Genomic DNA, 19344 nt, shown 5'->3' with positions numbered 1-19344 from the left:
CATCAGTTCATAAGTGTTAAAATAGCAATGTTCTGCAGACCATAAAACACAGCACAATTCAGGTTTCCAGTAATTAAGCAGAACTACTTAAAATGTTATAAACAAATGCTAATTAACAAACTTCTACAACAGAGTGAGTTACAGAGCTGGAGTTCTGTCAAGCAAGGAAATGCTTGGCCCTCCTTAGAATAGAAAGCCTGGGGGATTTATTTGCATTATGTTTCACTGAACCTAAGTTAGGAAACACAATGGTAGAGAGTGCAGCAGTGTCAGGAAGGTACCTTTTGAAGCCTTGAAACCTTCCATCTAAAATAGTAGCACTAAATAGTGTGGTGATTTGAATGTGAATGCTCTGCATACGCACATATATTTGAATGCTTAGTCATAAGGGAGTGGAACTATTTGAGAAGGGTTAGGAGGTATGGCCTTGTAGGCGGAAGTATGGCACTGGGAGGGGGCTTACAGGTTTCAAAAGCTCAGTGTCTCTCTCTTTCAGCCTGCTGTCTGAGAAACAGATGCAAAGCTCTCAGTTATTGCTCCAGCACCGTGCCTACCTTCTTCCCACCATGATGGTCATGGACTAATCCTAAAACTGTAAGCAAGACCCCAGTTAACTGCTTTCTAGTATAAGTTTCCTTGGTCATAGTGTCTCCTTACAATAACAGAACACAAACTAAGACAAATATATTTGATATTTAAAAAAATAATTTATGATACAGTGGCAGTCCAGAGCATCCACAGTTTCATTTTGCTTCTGTATAAAATTAGCTCCTTGACTTTTAGTGTTTTTCCTAAATTCTTCCCCTTTTTCCATTTGAGCAAAATATTTTGAGCCAAACTCAAAGGCAAACCAAGATGTGAGTCGGAGGCAGTTTGTTTCTCTAAAATATCGAGATGACTTCCTTTGGCAGCTTCAGGTGAAGTAGAAAGGTAAGGTTTTCTTCACTGTGCTCATGGCCCACAACTAAACAGTTAGCTTGAGTTATTGCTCATTTTAGAAGGTTGTACATCCTCTTTGTCCTGATTCCTGAAAAGTATGTGAATAGATGCATTTTCAGAATCAAACATAACAAAAATGTTCATACAAAACTTTCTGGAAGAAAAATGATCAGCCTTTCGATTTCAAATAACCATGGTAGTATCTTATCTCAACTTGACCAAAAGTACTGGCTGGTTCCTGAATCAAAATGGACTTTCTGGTTCCCTCTCACACACAGACTTGCATAATTTTGCTCCACACATAGTCCTTTACTGTAACTTTGTAGTATCGAAAACAAATTTCCAGATTCACTTTGAAAATGATTCCTCATAACAGTTCTAGAAACACACTAGGACAGGGTTTGGTGTTCAGGACCAGGTAAAATGTGAATGCCTAGGTAACTGTTACCTGTCTAGCCTGCCATTTTATGCTGTTACTAAGGAAACTTTTTCATATGCTGTTACTGCTGTTACAAGGATGTTCTGTGATTTGGTGTTCTTGGAAAACAATCACTATAGAAGTCAATTAAAATTGCTTTGTATAGTTAGCCACAAAAAGCTTGGACCCAAATCAACACAGGCAGCAGTTCTTGCACCTGTGTATGAATAGTTGTTTTTTGCTTTTTGTGTTTGTTTGTTTGTTTGTTTGTTTGTTTTTGCTGTTATAAACTCCCCCTGGCCTGGACTCCAGCATAAGAGACATCTGCTCCAACATCAGAAGCTATTTGGATTAAGAATTTCAGTTTGAGCAGGTGTCTCAGTTAGGGTATTACTACTGCGACAGACTCCATGACCAAGGCAACTCTTATAAGGATAACATTTAAGCAGAGTTGGCTTACAGGTCAGAGGTTCAGTCCCTTATCATCCAGGCATAATCATGGCAGCCTCCAGGTTGCTTCCACCTGAGAATTCCACCTCTTGTTCCAAAGGCAAATTGCAGAAGACTGACTTCCAGGCAGTTAGGATGAGGGTCTTATAACCTACACTCACAATGACACACCTATTCCAACAAGACCATACCTCTTAGTAGTGCCACTCCCTAGGCCAAACATATACAAGAAATCACATTCCACTCTCTGGACCCCTTAGGCTTGTTAAAAAGCATGAGTCCATTTGGGCCATACCTACCCATAGCATAATAAAATACATTTAGTCCAATTTCCAAAGTCCTCATAGTCTGTAGCAGTCTCAACAATGTTAAAAGTTCAAAGTTCAAAGTCTCTTCTGAGATTCACCCAATCACTTAACTGTAATTGCCAATGTAAGACAGGAAACCAGCTGGACAAACTCCAAACTCTGCATCTCTAGGGTTGATGTCAAAGCAGTCTTAAGATCGCCAACACTTTTTCATCTTTGTTGATTGCAACAAACTTCTCTCTTCTGGGCTGCATCCACTCCCTTTCAGCAGCTTTCCTCAGCAGATAGCTCATGGCTCTGGCATCCTGAGCATCTTGGGACCTCCAAGGCAACTTCAATATTATAACTTCTTGTTCTAATGTCTGGGATCCACACATGACCTTATATGCTCCTCCAAAGGGTTGGCGTCACTTCTCCAGCTTTGACCTCTGTAGCACACACTCTAAGCTCAGGTTGATCCAACCTACTGTTGCTGCTCTTCTTGGTGGTCATCCCATGGTACTGGCATCTCAAATATGCTGGGGTCTTCCACTGCAACTAGGCTTCACCAATAGCCTCTCATAGGCTCTCTTCATAGAGCCAAGCCTCAACTCCTTTGCATGACCCCTTCAGTCCTGGACTTTCAACTGCAACTGGGGCTGCACCTTCACCAATGGCCTTCCATGGCCTCTCACAGTACCAAGCCTCAGCTGTTCTCCATGACTTCTTCATGCCTTCAAAACCAGTACTGTCTGGGTAACTCTTACACATTACCAAGTAAAGCTGCAGCATGAAGTACAACCTTGTCTATCTCTGGAACACAGCTTCTTTATGCTCTCAGAAAACACTTCCCAGAAGATTTCATTTCTAGTCTCTTCTTAATCATCACTAAAATTTTTTGCTCCAGCTAACCAGCATCAATTGTCCCAGTGGTCCCTTTTATTCTTGACTCTAAAGCTAGAGCCAAATGGCCAAAACTGCTGAGTTCTGCTGCTTGCTGGGACTGGAACATGGCCCCCCTTTGTGGAAGAACTTTTCCCTAATGAATAAAGATTATAAGGGACCAATCATTGGGCAAGTAGGTTGGACTTCCAGGTCAGAAAGAAGAAGAGGGTAAGCAAGAGAAAGGAACAGATTTTTTGAATGGTAGGAGCAAGGGACACAAACAGAATGTAGAAAGCCAGAGTCTGTCAGTTTGACCAGGATCCACCACTAAAGGATTTAACATATATTAGTTTACAAAATTAGGATGCTAGGTTCTATGCTCAGTTATTATGTTACCTGTTGATTCTAAACTAAGATTGTGTTATGTTTATCTTCATGCAGTGACTCAGCTGAGTTTCAGAGAAAGGTAACAATGACAGGACATAGATGTGCAAGAATACACCCCAGCCAGAGTGTGTGCTACAGAGGTCAAGGATGGGGGCATGTGTGGCAACAGCTAGCCATGGAAACTTAGTAAGCTTAGAGGAGAGAGCGATTTCAGAGCTCTGAGTCAGAGAGTCTGCTGGCCTGAAAACAGGCTGGCCTGTCTGCCGGTGCCTAGCCAGCAATAGCGTGGGATGCTTTTTTATATTTCACACAACACCCCTTGTTATCTTACATTATCACTTTCTATTTTCCAACTTCTTCACTGCATAAACTTGGCTGTCCTGGAACTTGCTCTATAGAGTGGCCTTGAACTCAGAGATCTGCATGGATCTGTCTCCTGAATGTTGGAATTAAAGGTGTGTACCACCACACCTAGATTGAAGTTTTCCTTCACCTAGAACCTGTTCTGTCCCAGGCTGGCCTTGAACTCAGAGAACTGCTTGCCTTTGCCTCCTAGGATTAAAGGCTTGCACCATGCCTGGACCTAAATTTGGCTAAGTGGGATCTTGCCCTAAGATTACCAATCCCTTAGTTCAATTTAATATCTGTGAACACAGGATTCAGCTCCATTTACCTTCCTGGTGCCCCTTTATATTTTTTCCTTTCTGAACTTGCTATACTTGTTCAAAATATTCTTCATGAGACTTAACCAAAGAACAAAGTCTATGCTGGGCATTTCTGAGACTTCCTTTGTCAATGCAATTAATATAAATCTCTTTACCTTAACCTTAGGTAGACTTTTCAGACAAGGACAGAAAGCAGCTGCATTCTTCACCAAAATATCACAAGAACAGTCTCTAGATAACATATTAAAATCTCCTCTGAACCTCTAGAGCCAGGCTTCCACAATTCAAATCATTATCAGCAACAACATCTTCCATATTCCTACTAGGATGGCTCACTAAACCCCACTTAAAGCATTCTACTGTTTTCCAAATCTGAAGGCCCCAAATCCACATTCTTCCAAACAAATGCATGGTCAGGCCTATCACAGCAATACCCCACTCCTGGTACCAACTTCTGTCATAGTTAAGGTTTTACAGCTGTACACAGACACCATGACCAAGGCAACTCTTATCAGGACAACATTTAATTGGGTCTGGCTTACAGGTCAGAGTTTCAGTCCATTATCATCCAGGTAGGAGCATGGCAGTGACCAGACTGGAAGAGTTGAAATTTCCACCTCTTGTTTCAAATGCAGCTCAAAGAAGGCTGACTTCCAGGCAGCTAAGATGAGGATCTTAAAGTCCAAGCCCACAGTGACACACCTACTCCAACAAGGCCACCCCTCCTAATAGTGCCACTCCCTTGGCCAAGCACATACAAACCATCACAGTAGGGGTCAAATAAGGTTTACATTTCCAAGACCTTCCTGGAAATTGACATCCTACTTGGCAGAAAAAGACATATACATGGGTAACTGACATCCTGGTTGGCAAGTTAGGTAAGGCAAGTTCCCTGCTACAGTTGAATACCCCAACCAGGGAACAGGAAAAGTCTTCAACAAAGACATGTTTCCAAGGAAATACCCTATCCCTAAGTCCTGATTGGTGGAATAACTTGGCACAGATATTTGTGGATTTTAGGTTTAAAAGTCCTGTCGGAGCCTAAATCAATGTCATAGCCAGCTCCCCACTTCATCTGTCTTGAGGTGAAGCATTCAAGAAACCATGCCTATTTGACTGAGATTGGTGTCTGAGTGTTTGTGTGGCAATTTCTGAACCCCAACATTTGGAATAACCAGTTTTCAAACAAAAAGAAGCAAATGTTTGTGTGAAGAATTGAGACAATGCAGAAACATTTAGTGATAGTCTCATATTAATCTAAAATTTCATATATTAAAGTAAATGTCTTGTGTTTTGTCTAATTTCCTATGTGCCTTTTAAAGGGATAATTTTCATCTCAATACTTTCTGACACTTCCCAACATACTTGTAAAACTTTGATAATCATGCTCACCAGGAGGGTCCTTTCAACTGCTTTGCAGCTCAGAGCAGTGAAGAATGGAGAGCTGAGGGAAGCAAAAAGGCTAAGGGGATTTCTGAAGAGGTATTCTGTAGTAATGAGCATGTAAGCAGGTAGGCAGGTGGGTAGGTTTAAGATCTAGGGCATGGAGTCCAGTTGTTTGGTACCTGGCCCTCTGGTGTTTATTGAGGGTTCTGGTTAAGGAGTCGGTTAGGCCATGACTCTGGTTTGTGCTTTATTCATTAATTCTGTTGCCAGTGTGTCTCAGGCAAGATATCTGCTATCTCTAGGAACTGACTAGTTCTAGACTAATCAGGACCTACAGGGTCAGAGAGATTGGGGCTTTCAGGATTTTCAAGGTTAGACTATGTATCATAATTGTTCTAAGAAAAGGCTTCCCTTTGTTTTCTGGAGGCATCGTGCGTTGTTCTCCAAAAGCTCAATGTTTCTCCCTCTTGAATTCTTAAACAAAATTGGGATTTCAAAAAAAAAAATTTCCAAATGATTGATAATTCTCAAAGTAGGGAACAAACAATTTAGACACTTTAAGTCCTTCCACAGTACAATGGATGGATGCCAAAAAAGCCCATACAAATGACCAGAATCAAAGGCAAACCTCTGACCTTTCCTTTAATGTGCTTACAGTTTCATTCCCTTATAGAGACTTTCCCACTTCACTCACAACAATCTGGAGCCTCATGAATGCATTTTCCAAGTGGGATGCCATGGCTTCCACACTTAGGACTCTTTCTACCTGGGTATCACCTTCAACCTCAGTTGTCATCTTCAAATCTACTTAAATTATTAGCTAATAGACTATGGCGTGTTCCTGTGGTCTGGGAGCATTACACTGTCTGATGGAGACAGCCTTCTCACTTCAATTCAGTAAGCTACATACATATGTAATTATAGAAACAGCACATTAGATCAAAGGGGACAAGACCATAATGAAAAGGAACTGGAGAGCAGGGAAATTGGTGTGACAGAATCCACTGCCACTCTCTAAGGCAGGTTAGAAGAAGTAGAGTGTAGACTTCCTTTAGAAAATAAAGGAGAGATGGCTCTGTGGTTAACAGTCCTGGCTCTTCTTCTACAGTACCTAGGGTATATGGTAGTTTACAACTCTCTCTAGGTCCAGTTTCAGAGGATCTGATGCCTTCTTCTGGACTCCTTGGGCTCTGACATGTACATCATGCATAGACATAGTAAGGCACACACACACATTAACACTTGGAATATGTTTTAAGTAAAATGATTAAGAAAAGAATTTTCCAAGAGAAACACAGGTCGCTGTGCTTTGGGCCACCTTTTCTGGGAGGAAATACATGCAAAGCTACCGGGTTAGGCGGTACACAGATGGTATTTTACACAATGGAAGTTGCCAGATGCCAAAGACCACTCTTACAGAGTAACATTAAACAACGATAGAAGAATGTCCTGGCAAGTTATTTGTCTGTCTGAAGCAACAGAATCCTTGTAGATATACATACATTTATGAGGGTAAAAATAATAGCTTTTGCCATTTTGCCTGATTTTTATAAGACATTTAATTCTGTGAGACTAGTTTCTGAATTTGGACTTGTTCTGGCTTATGATTGACCTTTGGCTGAATCTCCAGTTCCTGTAATTTATACCCTAGGGATTCCCTTTCTGTCCTTACATAGTCACTCACCATATTACACACAAATGCAAGGGTAAAGCTAGACGAGCTTATAAATTAGTTTCAGAAGGACACATATGCTGGAAAATATTTTAGCTGTATCCATCTTGCGTGGGTTATTTTTATCTAATTTAAGCATTCTTTCATAATTTGGCTATCTTGATAAGTTATTACTCAAAACCCTGGAGTTTCTTGTGCTCTCTCGACAGTGCTGGTGGCTGTGTAACAAGCATTTGCCTGACTGCAGCCTTTCACTCCAAGGCTTGTCAACGCAGCCACATTTGGGACACATGTCATGTGGAAACTCACTGCTGAGATCTGAGTGCCTGAGAGGGTGAAATTCCATACCAATGAAATATTGATTTCTGGGATTAGCCAGGACAATTCTATTGGAATTTTTTGAGAGATACAAATTAAAAAGAAGTTATTTCCAGAAATTATGGGTGTTTAACTCCCTAGTTACCTGAATAACAGTTGTGGACAGGAATGTAATTAGAAAGCAATGCTTGTCAGGATTATCTGCAGCTATCCCTCCTGTGAACACCAGTTACACTGCACTTAAAATCCATGAAAAGGTATATATAAATATGTGCCCAGGATCTATGAGTATGTTACCTTGCTGTCTTAGTGAGCATTACTATTATTGTGATAAAACACCATGACCAAAGCAACTTGGGGAGGAAAGGGTTTATTTGGCTTACACTTTCACATCACTATTTATCATCAAAGGAAGCCAAGCAAGACTCGAACAGGGCAGGAACCTGGAGGTAGGAGCTAATGCAGAAGCCATGGAGAGGTGCTGCTTACTGGGTTGCTCCTTGTGGCCTGCTCAGCCTGCTTTCTTATAGAAACCAGGACCATGTGCCCAGGCACGGCCCCATCCAAAATTCGAGAGGCCCTCCCACATCATTCACTAATTAAGAAATTGTCTTACAAGCTTACATGCAGTCTCATCTTACAGAGACATTTTCTTAGTTGGGGTTCCCTCCTCTCAGATGACTCTAGACTGTGTCAAGATGACATAAAATTAGCCATCACATTTTCATAACAAAGGGGTCTTTTTATAGTGTGATTAAAGCACAAGACCATGATATAGGAAGATTATTATGGACTACCAAGATGGACCTAGCAGAATTATATGAATTGTTAAAAACAGAAACTTTTTCAGGAAAGGTTGTGCAGGAAAGAGTTGGGGGAGGGGAGAATGAGAATGTGATGGACAACAGAATCAGGTCAAGTAGGATGCTAAGATAAAAGGAGCAATTTGGAGGGTTCTCACAGCTTAATCCATTGCTACTGTCTTGTGGTCCTCCAAATCCACCCTTGTTAGCACCATGACTTTTGCCCAGTGTTCTCCTCCCCTTCCTCTAACTGAAGTGAAGCAACCTGAGACCCACATCCCAACAAGGCCAACTTCACCCTCAAAGTCTTTTGCTCTTTTGCTCCCCTGTAATCTACTGCTTTATTAAATTGTATATCTAGCACAGAAATCTTCAAAGTTATTGTCCCAAGAATTTCTCTATACTCTTGAAAATTATTAAAGTCCTCAAGGTATATTTTCTATATGATTTATACATACAACTACTGACTTTGGAATTAAAATAAATAAATATTAAATGAGTATTTATTATAAATGATAATATTGAAATTTAACTTCTCAGTGGGAGAAGACACACCTAACCATCCAGTGACTTGAGGTTCCAGGGGAGGCCTGGCATAGAGGGGAACATCCTCTTGGAACAGGACAGAGGAAGAATGGGATAAGGAACTGTGGGAGTGGGACTGGGAGGGGGGCAATGGCTTGACTGTAAAAAAATAAAAGTAATTTTAAAAAAAATTTAAAAATGTGTCTGGGTCCCCTTCTCGTTACTTGCCTTGAGGGACTGATTGAAGGTTGACCCCAATGTGCAGAAAGGAAAACAAACCTCTTGCATATGAAGAAAGAAAGAAAGAAAGAAAGAAAGAAAGAAAGAAAGAAAGAAAGAAAGGAAGGAAGGAAGGAAGGAAGGAAGGAAGGAAGGAAGGAAGGAAGGAAGGAAGGAAGGAAGAAAGAAAGAAAGAAAGAAAGAAAGAAAGAAAGAAAGAAAGAAAGAAAGAAAGAAAGAAAGAAAGTTAACAATTTCTAGGAAGCCAGACTAAGTCTCTATAAAATAATGCATGAGTAAAATTTCCATTCAAAGTACAAGGGAATACAGTGGATTTTCATGGAAACAGCATCATTTGGATCTCATTTAATTAAAAAAAAGTAATATATTTTAAGAAAAATAAGCTGGATTTGCTAGAACAACAAAGTTTAGTGAGAAGTCTGGCTTTGTTTTGAATTTGCAAATCCCTTTGCCTTCTTGAAATCTGTGTTCTATCTATTATCTTGTATTATTTGGGCTGAAGTATTTGGAAAATAAATCGGTCCTCAAATTGGTTGCAACTGTAGGAGACAAATTACACTCAAGCTTTCCAGATAATCTTAGTTTTCTTTGGCATCCCTATGAAAACTAAACAAATGCTAGTTTCTTAATTGTTACCTAAAAAGTGGAATCTAGAACTAGAGTGAAAAATCAATTGATGCTCTGTTACATCAGACCTTTCACATTTTGATGGAGTGTATTGATGCATGGTTTCATAGAATGAATTATTTAGAAATACTGGCTTTCTGATTACATGAATCTTCAAAATATTGACACAGTTTACTTATTGTTTTTATGCATACTTATTTAGAAATTATGCATATATTTATTTATGCATATTTATTAATATATTTATATTTACACACACATATATTAAGAAGCTTATAAAATTCTAGTTTTTCATTTTTTATTCTTAGTGTTAGTTATCCCCCACCCAATCCACTGCCCTACCCTCTCTGCCCCTCCCCATGTAAACTTCTATCCCTGTTATTTCTAGTTCCCTTGTATACCATCTATGTTCTCACTACTGATGATGATAATCAAATTCAGCCCACTCTGTAGGATGGTGACCACAGTGAAGAGCACAGCATTGTCATCACTATGGGTAAGTTGAGTCCTATTTAGTTCTTTGAGCTTGCTTCTACTATAGCAGCAGAGATGAGCTTCACCACAGAAGGGCCATTTGAGAGGCAAATTCAAGATGTATAGAGATTTAATGTTTTCTTTATCCAGGAAAGAATAAGTGCATAAGAAAAAAAATGACTCTTTTCTTTGTGATTACAGTATTACTCAAGAGCTGTAAGCAGAATAATTGAAGATATTTTTTTTCTTCTTGATTTTGTTTATGTTTTTACCAGTGGTGGTCATTCTTTCCTACTGAGCTGTGTTCTAATTGGACCCGTGAGAGTGATTCATTGGAACCTTCTTTTGACAACCGAAGCAGAACACAGCACATAAGCACATGTGGTATAATTTGGCTCAAGAAACATATAAATATAAATATAAAATTACAATAAAAGATATAATTTCCAGTCTGCAAGCAATTCCAAAGAACATACACAAGGCCATTGTCATATCATGCCATAGACATAGCTCAGAGGAAGCCCAGATGGATGGGCTTGGTAATCTGTCTAGATCCCACTTCAGAAATGCAGCAGAGCTGAAAGATCATAGTGCTGGCATCAAATAAACTTGGTTCGAAAACTCTGCACTGCCTTTTACTTTCTTCCTCTTTTGATAAATTGAACACTTAAAATGTACTAAGATGGAAGCTTAGAAGATGTTTCAGCTGGGAAAGTGTTTGCCATAAAAGCACCAGGACCTAAGATCAGATCCCCAGTGCCCATGTAGTGTGTCTGGATATGGTGGTGTGCATCTGTAAGCCCAGTATGGCAGGAGAAGAGGAGCAGAAACAGTTGGATCCCTGAACCTCACTCAATTCTCTGCCTGAAACTGAGTTCCAAGTTCAGTGAGAGACTCCGTCTTTTAAAAAAAAAAAAAAGTAGAAGCGTAAAAAATATAGCTCAGAGATAGAGTGCTTGTTCAGCATGTGTTGTGGTCCAAATTTAAATCCCAGTGCCCTGAAGAATTAATAAATTATTAATAAATTAATTAGCAAGAATAGCCAGAGAAGACATCCTACATTGAGTTTGACCACTACATACACCCCTCTGTACACATGTTCAAACACACTTGAACACATGCACCCAAACACACACTGCATACTCACATCTCTCTCTTTGTGTGTGTGTGTGTGTGTCTGTCTGTCTGTCTGTCTGTCTGTCACACACACACACACACACACACACACACACACACACACACACTCTACTTAGATGGTAGTTCTCTCATTTGTAAAAGCAATAATAACAACACTTCCCGAGCAGTTACTATAATAACTGGTAAGATAACAGGTAATTAATCTTTGATAGTGCATGGGAGGCAAATTCTCACAAATGACAGTGAGATACATAAATGTTGATTTTTATTTCTTCAGACGAAGTGATGAGATGAGAGTCATACCCAAGCTGGGCAAATACACAGCTTGTGCTGAGCTCAGAGTGTTTCCTTCTCTGTTCCATCCCTGTGCATAGGCCTGGAAGCTTCTAGCTTCCTTACAATCTAATCTTCTGAGATGACTGATTCAATCCAGCTTCTCTCAGCTTCTGACTGTATTGCTTTGCCTGGCCTCTAATTTTGGCAATATGTTCTACTCTGGCTCCTTCTTATTCTCTAGCTCCTTCTGATTTTACCTGTGTCTAGCTTGTTCTCTCTGCAACCTGTGTCTGTAAAACTATCCTAGTAAAACTACAATACCCCCCCCCCCAGTCACCTTTCTTTCTTGTTCTGTTCTAGTATGAGCTGAGTGTATTCTGTCTCTGACTCATTCTGTCAAATCGTTCTCTGATTCATCACTTTGCTTGCTCTTCAATTAGATGTCACTTTCAAACATTACTGCTTCGTTTTACGAACTAAATTTATCTTCCTTGTTAGGGATTAAGGGTGTGTACTAAGGGCATGTCTGCATTCCCACTGGATCCTATCGACCTAGAAAAATCTCTGGATGTGATCCCTTGCCAGAGCAGCCATGATGCTGGATTAGAAACCCTCTACAGAGGTACAGCCAAGTAGATTTAGAAGGCAGTTATAGGATATTTCTAGCTAGCTACCAAAGGCTACAGTTCCCTTTCTATTTCATGTTTCTGAAGTCTTAACCCAATGAGAGTCTTGATGCTTACTGTAGATCAGAGTGCTTCAGGATCCTAGACAAACAGGATCCTAGGATCCTAGAGACCCTAACCTCTTTGTACCTTATTTTCCTCAGCTATCTGGTTCTCTGTCATTAGAATCAAAAGAATGTCTGTACTTTTTTTCTTTCATTCTGTTATTTTTTTAAAAAGAACTACTCTTTTTAAAGATTTCATTTTTATTATTTTTTGAATTATGAATATATGTGTGTCTCTGTGCACGTCTGTGCATGTGAGTGCAAGTGCCTTACACAGACAGAGGAATCAGATGCTCTAGAGCTGGAGTCACAGGCAGTTGTGCACCACTTGATGTGGGTACTGGGACCCGAATTTAGACCCTCAGGAGAAACTTTATACTTTCTTAACCACTGAGTCACATCCCCAGGACTCTGTTATTTTCCTTACATTTAGGAGCTAAGAAGCCAGGGTTTTCCTGTTAATGCAATATCTGTCCTCTTCTTTATTTAACGAAAGATACACAGGTGTATCTGCTAAAACTCAGTGTAAGTATCAGTGCTGGGCAAAACCTTTATCCTGTCTATCCATTTGTGCTTCAGAGTTTGGTGTCTCTTGTAACTTTGCAAAATCAAACCTGTGGTTGAGTGGCAAGGTGGGTGGAGAGGACCATCTACCCCTTTATTATTGTTACTATGGAAAACAAAGATGGCAGCTAGAGATGGTGGGACCAGAACAACAGTAGTGAATGTTAATGTGGATATAGCTACTGAAGAAGTCAGTAGATTTGCTGCTGTGTTAGAGTTGGGACATGAACTGGGATTTAGGGTGATTTGAGGATAAGGGTTTAAGCAAATATGGAAAAGCTATTCATGAGGTGGGAAAGGTTTAGGGAAAACAAGAATATGTCTAGAGAAGAGAAGAGAAGAGGGGTTTGGTTTGGATATATGAAGTTGAAGATGCCTGATATATATCCACATGAAGTTGTTGACTAGGCTATTTGTCAAAACAACTACCCCAAAGCAAGAAAGATAGCTTGAGAAAGGGCTACACAAGGGCAGAATGAATCTTGTAAGGTTGGGTGGGGTGTAGTAAGAAATTGGACACGTTGAAAGAATATAGAAAAATAAACTAAATCCAAGTATTGGAGATACACACACACACACACACACACACACACACACACACAAGACTAGTACCTATGTGTCTCTAGACGTATGAGATCAGAATCCCCACAAACACCATCTTTGCATCTTCACATTTACAGTGCATCGCACAGTCCAACATCCCAGTACCTGAGATCTTTCCACACTCAGTGTATTCACGAAAAAGCCTCTTTGGATCTGAGTGGGTAGGAGCAAAGGTGCTGTGGCTTTTCTCACTTGATTCTGGTAACCCCTACTCCTTTCCACTTCAGTAGAGGCAGGGTCTGAATTAAGTGTCCACAAGAAGCCACCACTCTGATGTTCAGGAAAGAAAACTTCTTTTCTTTGAGACGTCTTCTTTTCCCTCCCAAGGCCCTTGCTTCATAGATTTTTTTTTAACTTGGTAACTTATCCAAACCGAATTAATTGCTTCTGTTTGAGCTGGCATGACCTTGGATGCTATGAGAAAAAGGAAGACAGATCCTAATGTCTGAATTAACCTCTGGAAGAATGGTCTCAGTATATTATCATACTAAAAGGGTATCTGTCTCCTTTCCTCTGTTTTAGCCTCAAAATATTCCGAACCCCAGAAAGGCATGGGATTCTAGAATCTGCAGAACAAAACAGGAAAATGAAACCTGGCAAGCCATACCCAAATTGCACCAAAATTCCCAAAGTGAACATATTGGGCAGTTAGCTACACACTCACCCACACTGTCTCGATCCCTATTCTCTTCTCATCTAATTATAGGTAAGGACCCTGGGGTCCATGTGAATTAAGTGACGTAGACCAAGGGCATATAACATGTTCTGTGATTAGATATCAAGTGACTGGTTTCTCAGCACGGAACCAGAGACCTAAATTGTGTAATGACCAAATAAGAAGATCATGTTGTAATCACCAAGAACACCAAACCCACCCCTGTATCCTGAATCCATAGAGCCTTGGACATTGTAGCCTTGGACCACAAAGTATTCTGATGTCCAGATAGGTTCAGAGGGCTTCAACATGAAGCAAGAAGCTGAATTCTATTATTGGAGCCATAAGACCCCCAGTTGGCTTTCCTATGAGAAGCTATATGCAACATAAAATTAATCCAAGAGGAGATAAAGACATACAAAGGGTCTTTGCAATGTCTTCATATGAGGAGAACATACCATATCCACCCCACTCTTCTCTAACCGTCTCATCTTAGAGCCCAGCTGAGGACTTTAGATTTCATAGACAACCTAGACTTATCAAATAAAAGCACACAGCAGAAAGGGTTGCTCTGGAGAACAGTAGAAGGACATGGAACCACTGTAGAAGCTTTTGGCTTCTCCAGTGTCTGGCCCGTATCTAACTCATGCTGGGAGGCACTGTCAGTCATTAGCATGACTTGGATTTCCTGTGGTAATGGTGAGCTCAGGCCTGGATTTGCTCCAGTTCCTAGGAAACAGTATCTCAGTTGGCACTGAAGATCCTGGAGGACTGAAATAAAGAGAAAGCAGGAGGGGATGCTCGGGACTTCCTGGCTCCTGATTTGGAGCAGAAGCACCTGCGACTGAAGAGCCTTTAAAACAGTCTCTCAGCATTACTTTTCTCTTCCCACAGCTTCTGCATCTATGAGAATTAACTTTCAACAAGCAAGAAAAGAGTTTTAATGTAGCCAGTAAGGTAAGTCAATACCCCGTTAGGATTAGAAATATGTAGTTCCTCTTTTATTTGAACAGTTTATTGGGCCATGCCCTCTGCTGCACCCCAACCCCTATCTCACCCCATCCCAGCTCTGTATATAGTGGCTCCAAAGGTTGTTTGCATGTCATTTCTGTTTTGGACTGAGGCTTACACAAACCAATGGAATACTGAGTCAAAACTTTGGAGTGTAGGCAGATCCAGCTAGCAAGCAGGTAAGAAATCTAAGGAACCCATATCGCCACAGTGATACCCTTCCCATCTGGATGTGCCTCAGCCTCTGGACAAATCACCACTAGACAGTCTTAGCAGTCAGATTTCTATCCCAGCTTTTATTCTGGAGCACAGTGGGAACAGCAGCACAGCTGTCTTTGTATGGTCCATGTTTCCACAGTGAACTTACCCTGGCTTTTCTGGATGTAAAGATTGAAGCCTTTTCTGTCTGGAAGGTGAGAGATGTGTGAGCTTCCACTGACCAGTCTCAAGTCTTCACCATAAAATCTCCTGTCTTTGGCAGTTATTCTCCTGAAATTTTTGGAGGAGGTTTGTTTGTTTGTTTGTTGTTACTTTTACAGTCCAAAGTGACCTAAAACCTCCCTGTGGAGTCAGGTTAGTTGAACTTGTTCTTTTTCTCAGTCTCCTAGCTCCAGTGATTACACAGCTGTATCACCATATATGGCCTTTCTCTGAACATTGTGTAATCTGGCCATGCATACCCATGCTTGGAAGATTTAGTTTCTTGATCTTAACTAAGCATTCAGTTGCAATATAGTTTAACATATTTGTTTGTTATGCTATGTAGTGACTGATAAGACAAAGTCAGAGGTGGGGAGGAAAGGGAAGGTGCTGAGAAAGGCTATATAAGCAGGGCTTTCTTACTTAGAGTCTTCAGATCATGGGACACCACAGACAGCACTAGGGAAATAGAGTGAGGATTTTGATTTCTTTGAAAAATACAAAAATAGGAATGTGCTTCCATTTTAATTCCAGATGTGAGATATGGGGTTTCTTCATATTTCCCACAACAGCTGATCATGATTTGCCTTGTGCTCTAGCAGAGGTGTGATTTTGCCAACTGCAGATAGTTTCTGTGAGTGTGTGACATTTGGAATTCTGCAGACTTCTCAGAGAGTGTATAAATGCTAGAACCCTGAGAGGCAGGGGGTGGGAGTCAGGTGTTATTATTGGTTACTGTTGGTCACTGTTTTGTTAAGTAGTTATGTGCAAAGAATCAACAATAAGAAGAAATTAGATATCCTGACAGTGAAGATCAAACTTGCCCCAGGGATCTCCATGCCCCTAATCAACAGGAGGTAGTCTAACAATATTGTCACCCCCTTTTCCTCTATCCTTTTTTTCTCTCATATCTTGTGTTAGGGATTTGAAAGGGGTGGAGAAGAATAGAAGAAAAAAGAAACCACAAAGTAGCCAGAATTGGGCTACAGGGATATGGTAGTAGTAGAAGGTACTGGGGAGAAAGTTAAGAATATGGGAAAGGATGTGCCTTGCATACACATTTCTCTGATGCTCCCACAGACACCTTAGAATTATGTAGGTGGCACTTTAAAGGTCCAAATGTAAGACTTTTCCCAAGGTATCAAGTGTCAGCAAGGTTTGAAGGACACCACCTTCAGATTCTTGTGATATACATCTCAATGTTACTCAGCTTCAGCCATCAGAAAGTCTTTTTCTTACAAAAATTTCATGGTCTACCTTATTGATCTTCTTAGCCAAGAATACTATTTAGCAGGAAAAGCAGATTAAAGAAAAAGGTCTCCCAGCTGTGAGGCCAACAATGTAAGCCCTCTTCCATGCCAGCACTTCACTGGTGGGGGGGGGGGTGTCTTGACCTTTGTCGTATTTTAAGCTTTGCAATCCTCATATCGTCTGAAAATATACACACACAAAAATAAGCAAAGAAAGCCAACTTTCAATCTGGTGCCTTCCAGTAAGAGAAGCTTGTGAGAGCCAGCAGAGGATGAGGGCTTCTTGAGACTTGTTAGTGTCAGGGTGTGGCTGATATTCTGGGGTGTGGCCAGATCAGCCAAAAATCCCAATGTCCAAAGTGCCCCAGAGATGATACAATCATGTTGACTTCCAGCGAGAGATGAGATGGTAGGGGGCAGCAGTAAGAGATGTCTCTTTATAGCTCCTCCAATTTTTAGTTGTTTTCTTTTTTTTTCATCTTCTTCTGAATTGCATCTGCTCAGTGGCTAAAGGGATTCAAATCTGTAATCATTTAAGCATGTAGCTTGTATCAACCTATAATTGTTCTAATATTTGAGCCAGTTCGGGTTTATTTTAATGATTTCCTTTTCCAGAATCCAAAGACTCTGGACTCATCCCCAAACTTGAACTGATTCACAGTGTGGCTGTTTCTGAGTGAGGATGGGTTGGGCAAATGTTTCATGGAAGCCTGGCTCAAGGAGAGTGGTCAGACCCTTACACATCCAGTGCTCAGCAGTTGCAAGATCCAGAGGCTGGACAAGGCAGTGGCCCCAGGACAGAGAGCACAGAGCTAGACCTGGTTCTTTATGGAGGCTGACTTAATGCCTGTGGCTTAAAATAAACCAAACAAACTTCTCCAAGAGAAACTGGCTTGTCCCCCCACCCCCCACCCCTTACACTTTTTATATGTAAGGAGGAAAGCAAGCCTGAGAGTCTCAGTCTCTCTCTCTCTCTCTCTCTCTCTCTCTCTCTCTCTCTCTTTCTCTTTCTCCTCCCCCTCCCTCCCTCTCTCTCCCTTTCTCTCACATACACACACACACACACACACACACACACACACACACACACACACATATCGAGTTCTGAATATTTGCAAGTGATCAGAAAAAGTTTGGTATCCCAGTGCTGCTCCATGCTTTAACCAACTCTATCTCTATATAAAACAAATAGTTTTCTACAGTTATGATAAATTCTGGGTAACACTAAAAACTTCCTTAAGAGAAACATATGACTATTTAGAAATCTAAGGCCACAATCAATTTGGACAGGTACCAGGTAAGTACATGTACCTTGGTTTGAGTAGTTGTCTTTTAATTAGAAAATGAAGCTCCCATTTCACAAACAAGGTAAACCATTTAACACTTCAATAAGCCATTGAAACTTTTAAGAGTACTATCCTTGTCTTGTTTTTATTGTCAAGTGAATAATATGCACTTCCAAAGCCAAGACATTAGGTATCAACATTAGGTATCAAGAATGGTCTTAAGTCTATAGCAGGTTTAATTCTCTGCATAGGAAATGGCTCCCCTTTACCCCCCCCCCCCCCCGCCATTACCTGCATCTAGGAGGAAGCTTTTGGGATTCATTTAGATAACAGTCCTCAAATAGGATAGGTTTTATTGATGCCTTAAACATATTGTAAATGTCTTCACAAAAATTAAAGGCCAATTTTTACTACCTTCTCTTCATCCCCTGAAATAATGCTAAACCAAATCTCAGATAAAATGAAGATCCTTCCCAGTAGCTAGGTCTGTGGATATTTTATGTTTAATGTTTGAACTTCTATTCTTTTAAAAAAATAATTTATTATTTTGGGCTGGGGAGGACCCAGAAAGTCATGTATGGTATGTACTCACTTATAAGTGGACATTATCCATAAAATGCAGGATAACCTTACTACAATCTACAGACCCAAAGCAACTGGGTCCTCTTGAGGAGGACCCAAGGGAGGATGTATGAGTCTTACTCAGAGAGAAACTAAACAGTCATCAGAGGTGGATGGAGAATTTGGTGGGCGAGACAGTGAGGAGGCGAATGGGGATGTTGATCAGATGTGGGGAGGGGATTGGGAAAGGGCTGGGAGTGAGAATAGAAATGGGTGTGGGGATTTCCCTGGTGACTAGCTGGAGGCCTGGGGCAGAGGAGGATATAGTGAGTATATGGTGTGACCATAGCTGAGATTCCTATAGAGACTGAAGTGGCCACCTCACCATAGCTAGGCAAGACTTCCAGTGGAGCTTGCACCCCCAGCCCCCTCATCATTAATTTATTTATTTATTCACTTTACATCTTGATCGATGCCCCCTCCTCCCATTCCCCTTACACAGTTCCCTCCCAGTCCCCTTTCCCCTTTTCTTCCCTTACATATCGCCCCATCCTTGCCCAGGTTAGTTGACTCTTGGTCTTCCTGTGGAGTTTCTATCCTCTCAGGGCCCTTGATCCTTCTCCCAGCTCTTCCATAAGATTCCCTGACCTCTTTCCAATGTTTGGCTGTGGGCTTCTGTATCTGTTTCAGCCAGCTGCTGGTTGGAGCCTCTCAGAGGACAGTTATGGTAGGCTCCTGGCTGCAAGCACAACATAGTATCATTAATAGTGTAAGA

This window comes from Mus caroli, unplaced genomic scaffold (assembly GCF_978045245.1).
Source record: "Mus caroli unplaced genomic scaffold, Mus_caroli_1 scaffold_2, whole genome shotgun sequence".
Lineage (NCBI taxonomy): Eukaryota > Metazoa > Chordata > Mammalia > Rodentia > Muridae > Mus > Mus caroli.
The sequence above is the reverse complement of the archived record's forward strand: the minus strand, read 5'-3'. Positions refer to the sequence as shown.